At 41.2% G+C, this 6,153-nt stretch overlaps 1 long non-coding RNA gene across 1 annotated transcript; it reads right to left on the bottom strand.

Annotated features, from left to right (window-relative positions):
- Positions 1 to 2,112: 2,112 nt before the first annotated feature.
- On the bottom strand, positions 2,113 to 4,369 carry LOC122494653. Its single transcript, XR_006300231.1, has 3 exons — positions 3,368 to 4,369; positions 2,718 to 2,807; positions 2,113 to 2,160 (listed from the first exon to the last, which is right to left on the bottom strand). It is a non-coding gene; the product is annotated as an uncharacterized LOC122494653 (long non-coding RNA).
- Positions 4,370 to 6,153: the final 1,784 nt, after the last annotated feature.

The raw sequence follows: 6,153 nt of genomic DNA, 5'->3' as shown, positions 1-6,153 counted from the left end.
AGAAAATGAAAAAGTTTGTCAGGTGCCTGTTTTCAGTGTTATAGTGGGTGGTGGAGTCAGGAGCGAGGGAAACAGCCTGAGAAGGGACTGGACATGGAGGCTGGAATGGTTCAGGCTGATGCTCCTCCAACAGGGGCATGACAAAGAAGGTGGCTTCAAGGCTTAAAATATGAGGGCCACTGGTCCAAATTACCGTGGGAACAAAATCATACAACAGCCCTGCCTGACTGGCAAATAAAGAAGGCCATACGGGCTGAATAAAGAATTCTAATTTTAAGAAGAAGCCAATGAGCAGGTATTTACAACAAAATTAGCACATGGATATGATATGGATAACAGGAGTTGCCAGAACTGGTGGGAAGCTCATAAGAAATGGTAACACCCCCCTTCCAATATGGCATCCCCCAAGCCTACACTTGGCTTCGGGCCTTCAGCTTCAGGGCCCACACAGCCACCTGGCCACCACACTCAACAGCTTCCCACACAGCCACATAGTGCCCAGGGTGACCATCAGCAGGGACAATAAGACATTCAGGAGGTACGTTCATGCCACAGTTATTGGAAAGTGTGGGCCTGAGTTGTGCTACACCCCCTACCTGGAGGATGTGGTAGATCCAGCCCACCAGCTCCTGGTGGGGGTGGGGGGCTCAGGGTGCAGGTGCATCTGATGGTGCTGGGGCCACCGCTGCTGAAACGTACAGGTTGGCAGAGACAGAGGGTTGGTGGCAACATTAGATGCCAGGTTCTCAGCAGCTCAGGCTGAACAGAGAAGGCTGGTTTTCAGGTAATTATAACCTGGCCTGCAATTTACCATCTGGATGCCTTAAAGAGTTTAATTTTATTAAAACTCCTGTGTGCACAGAATCCAATTTAATGCTGAAAGGTAAAGTTGTCCTTTATCAGTCCCTACATTCATGGAGTTTATGATCTACTAGACCAAAAGATACCTATATGGTTGCTAGGTGTGCTCATTGCTAACAAAGCGCCACTGTTTATAATCCTTTCAGTGGACAGAACTAGGAAATATATGGCTATGGATGTAGATATCAAGATCCTATATTTATTTCTCTGCCTATAGAAAAAATTATGAATTCATACTGATATCTCAATTCAATATATCACAGGGGTTGTTCTAATCTTCCTCATTTCCACATTTGTAATTGTCTTTTCGTAATGTAAGAAACAACATCAATACATTTCCTCATTTGCTCAGTCCTATCATGCCTAGAAAGTGAGGTCAAATACACTACCCCACACAACTGTAAAAAACCTACTCAGTAGACAAGTTTTGTTTGCAGTTCTTTCTGTATTTAGACTGAATATACATAATTGACCCTTGAACAGATGGGTTTGAACTGCACAGGTCCACGAATATGTGGATTTTTTTCAATAAATACAGTTTAGTACTATATTTTGCTTCCTTATGATTTTCTAATAACATTTCCTTTTCAGTTTTGCTCATTCACTTTGGGATTTCACACAGACTATGGAGGGAAAGAATAAAAAATAGTGGTTGCCTCACAGATTTATAGCCTCAAATATTTAGTCTGTATAAATGCAGTTTGGTTGTTGTTGAAAATGCAAATTACCAGGATTCAAACCTGGAGATTCTATGCAGTAGTTCTTGGGTGGGGCTTAGAATCCGTATTTTTAATAAGCATCTCAAGTAAACCTGACAAAGATGGGCTAAGAACCACACTTTGAGGAAAACTAATGCAGAGTGTGACCTGCATAATCCTGAAACACCAGTGTGGAAGGGTAATGGCTCACTGGAGCTGTATATATGTATACTGGGGTTGGGTTGGGAAAGGCTCTGACAAGGCAGCATATACAACTGATGAAATACCCATAGTAGAGCACCAATTGTTTCAGTGCTCCCAGGGCCCATATATCACCTTATTTCTCCAAAAAATGAAATATTTCTTGTCAAATACATGAAGTGAGCAAATTATTTGAAAAAAAAAAAACGCAACTTACTGGGGTGCCTGGGTGACTCAGTCTGTTTAGCGTCCGACTTCGGCTCAGGTCACGATCTCGTGGTTCGTGAGTTCCAGCCTCGCATCAGGCTCTGTGCTGACAACTCCCAGCCTGGCACCTGCTTCAGATCTGTGTCTCCCTCTCTCTGCTCCTCCCCTGCTCGCACTCTGTGTGTGTCTCTCTCTCAAAAATAAATAAACATTAAAAAAAATTTTTTTTAAAACACAACTTACCAAAACTGACACTAGAAGAATTAGAAATTTTAAGTAACTTCAAATAGGTAATTTAAATTTCAATTTTTTAATAAAAATTGAATTCAGAATCAAAAGATTTCTAAAAAGACACCTATAGAAGCATAACCTCATAAATACAATAAAGAACATCAGACGGTTCTTCACTCAGCCCCAGAAATCCATGTGATATAGTTTTATGAGGCCTTTAAAATATTTTAAAATAGAATCCAGCAATATATCGAAAAACTTGGTACATCATCACCAATTCTTTTATCCAAGGATGCAAGGTCAATTTAACAGTCAAAAACTAATCATTATAATTCAGCACAATAATAGAGTAAAAAGGAAGTATCACATGATCTCCTCAATAAATGCAGAACAAATCTTCGACAAAATTCAACACTCTTTTCTTATAAAAACTCTCCGCATGGCTAGGAATAGAAAGTAATCTCTTCAATATGATAAAAGGCATATGTTGAAAAAAATCTGTACTGTAATCATACTTACCGGTAAAATATTGAACTCTTTCCACCTAAGACAGGAACAAAGTAGAGATGTCAGCTCTCACCACTTTTATTCAACATCATGGTTTAAACTCTAGCCAGGACAATAAAACAAGAAAAATGGGTAAAAGAAATAATGAATGGAAAGAAAATGTTCTCAGTTTTATGAGACACTATTATCTATATAGAAAACCCTATGGAAGCTACAAAATAACCCAATAGAGTCTAATAAGTGAACTTATTAAAATTTCAGGACTCAAGGCTGATATATAAAAGTCAACTGTATTTCTATATAATACCAAAAGCATTTGAAAATTGAAATATAGGGGTGTCTGGGTGGCTTAGTCAATTAGGCATCTGATTCAGTTCAGGTCATGAACTCACACTTTGTGAGTTCAAGCCCTGCATCAGGCTCTGCACTGACAGCTCGGAGACTGGAACCTGCTTTAGATTCTGTGTCTGTCTCTCTCTCTCTGCCCCTCCCCTGCTCACGTTCTTTCTCTTTCTCTCAAAAATAAACATTTAAAAAATGTTAAAAGAAAATTTAAAAAAACCTAGATTTACCCCTTGTCTGAGCAATTGCCATCTGTGCACTAATGACACCATCATGAGGGTGATTCCTCATGTCCAATGGGGCACAAAGGTTTTACTTACCTGAAGTATTGGCTCATCAGGTTTGGCCATTAAGTGTCCAACATACACAGTGTTGGGAAGCTGTGGCCAGGCAAAGGCAAAGACAAAGCCAAAGCCAAAACTAACAAACCCCAGCTCTGCTTTCAGTTGAAGATGAAATAGCTCTGGCCTAGAGCCTTCTGGGAAATGTTCCTTGATAGTGTCATCAAACTGAGTATGAATATATACCATTTGCTCAAGGTTGAAATGAAGAACATCAGAGAGTTCTTCACCTGGTCTCAGAAATCCATGTGATCTGTCAGGGAGGACATGCAAGACACAGGTTCAGACAGCCCAAAATTGATATTCCAAATGTGCTAGTAAAGAGGTCACAGACAGCCTTCCAAGTTTCTCAGCAACCAGGAAAGTGTAACGATCCTATAGCATCAACCACCACTAGGTCAAAACTCTCATTCTTTAAGGAGCCCATAATATCTGTCCTTCCTAACAAATGACTACACTGAGTTGTGTCATGAAGCTACATGACCTTTAAAAGGTTTGTAAATGAGCTCCTGCAAAAAAAGAAAAAAAAAGAAGTGAGAGATATTCAATATTCACAAATGGTGTTAATCTTCAAACACACTAAAGAATCTTCACACCGGAAGTGAACACCCAGAAAGCACTTTTGGCAGCAACCTGTTCTACTGCTCTCTCCTGAGAACTTTCTGATCCAGATACTGGTCCTTTCATGACCTCCAAATCTACCATGGCATTTTTCTGTTTTTTCTTTGCTACAGTTCTTTCTGATGCTTAGAATGTTCCTGCTTTCTTCCTCTTCCTTTCTTCCCCTCATCAAAATCCTACCCATCTTTGGCGCTCTTCCTGCTGTGGGACATATTACCAGCTATGGCTGGTGTCTCTGATCTCTCTCCACTGGTTGAATCCTGAAGCTCATCCATGACGTTCTGTAAGACCTCCAATTATATGCAAACTTTGTTTGTTTGGTTTTTTTTACATTTTTATTTATTTTTGAGAGGCAGAGAGAGACAGAGTGTGAGTGGGGGAGGGCCAGAGAGAGAGGGAGTCACAGAATCCGAAGCAGGCCCCAGGCTCTGAGCTGTCAGCACAGAGCCCAACGCGGGGCTTGAACCCACGAACCGTGAGATCATGACCTGAGCCCAAGTTGGACACCCACCAACTGAGCCACTCAGGTGCCCGGCAAACTTTGTTCTTAAATATACCTGTGTGTAGGACTTGTTTTCCCGCAGCTGTGAGCATCCTGATGACAGGGTCTCATGAACACAAGTGAAAAAACAGCTTTTTCCATTGGAGAAACCACTGTAAAAGCTGTGTGTTAGTGACATCTGCTGGTTTCTTGCTTTCAACTATTGGACCAATGGATGTCTTCACACTCCACTGGTAACAAATCCTTCAAAAAGGTGACTGGTGCTTGGGGTTCCCACTTAAGGGCCAGTGAATGAGGATTTTGTACCTTTACCTCCCTCTCAGGGCCTCTTCTATGATACAGATTCCAACAACCCTGCTGAAGATTAATGTCCTGTGTCAGCTTTTACTTGAGGATTTACTTTGTTTTATTGGGGATTCATTTACTTTTCTTTTAATAATGGTTAAACATGTGCTATGGTTTATACAACATTTGACAAATGCCGCGCCAAAGTGATTCTGCACTGATGATTCAGGATGCAGAATATGGGCTGAAAAATGAGATTCCTACTACTCATGCCCAGGAGTTAGGCACTTGACTTATGAACTGCAGATCAGCAATCAGCTGCATGATCTCCTTTCACTAAAGTAAAGGCCCAACACTTAGAACCTCTGGAGAGTGGTGAAGGGGAAAACAGAAACATGGCTCCAGGAGGAAGGTCTCTACTCTGTGCTATAGGGGAGCGTTACAAATATATCTATGCCTGGACTTCACCATAAATAGTTTACATGAGACTTTCTGAAAGTGAACCCCAAACATAAGCATTTGTTCAAAGCTCCTCAGGTAATTCTAATATGCAGCCAGGGTTCAGAAGTGCCCTCCTGAGAGACAGAGAAGGCAAATATGCATTTATCCTAACATAAGGACACAGGGTATACCACCATTCATGCCTATTTAAATGGCTCAACTATTTCTAAAATTGGTTCTGGATGGATCCCTGGGTGGCTCAGTTGGTTAAGCCTCCAACTGTTGATTTTGGCTCAGGTCATGATCTTATGGTTCATGAGATTGAGCCCTGCGTTGGGCACAGAGACTGACCAGGATCCTCTCTCTCCCTCTCTCTCTGCCCCTCCCCAGCTCGTACTCTAAATAAAAACAAATAAACAAACATTAAAAAAATAAAATTGGGGGTGCCTGGGTGGCTCAGTCCATCAAGTGTCAGACTTCCGCTCAGGTCATGATCTCATGGTTCATGGATTCGAGCCCCACGTTGGGCTCTGTGCTGACAGCTCAGAGCCTGGAGCCTACTTCAGATTCTGTGTCTCCCTCTCTCTCTGCCCTTCCCCTGCTGTCTCTCTCTCTCAAAAATAAATAAACATTAAAAATTTTTTTTTAATAATAAAATTGGTTCAGGGAAAAGAAGATGGAATGAAATAATGTTGGGACAAAAAGTGGTTAAAAGTGCTGTTTCAATGAAGAAAATACTTTCTATGAGGATAATTACTGACAATTACTGGGGACAAGAGAGAGGAATTTGTTTTGTCACTTCAGCAGTGTGATGAGCAGGGCAGCCTTCTTCCAAAAGGTCACAAGATTATGAGGAGAAAATAAATGCGGCCAAATGGGCAGTCATTTTAGGTTATAGTAAGTTTGATGAGGGTGT

This window comes from Prionailurus bengalensis, chromosome A1, assembly GCF_016509475.1.
Source record: "Prionailurus bengalensis isolate Pbe53 chromosome A1, Fcat_Pben_1.1_paternal_pri, whole genome shotgun sequence".
NCBI lineage: Eukaryota > Metazoa > Chordata > Mammalia > Carnivora > Felidae > Prionailurus > Prionailurus bengalensis.
The sequence above is the reverse complement of the archived record's forward strand: the minus strand, read 5'-3'. Positions and strand labels throughout refer to the sequence as shown.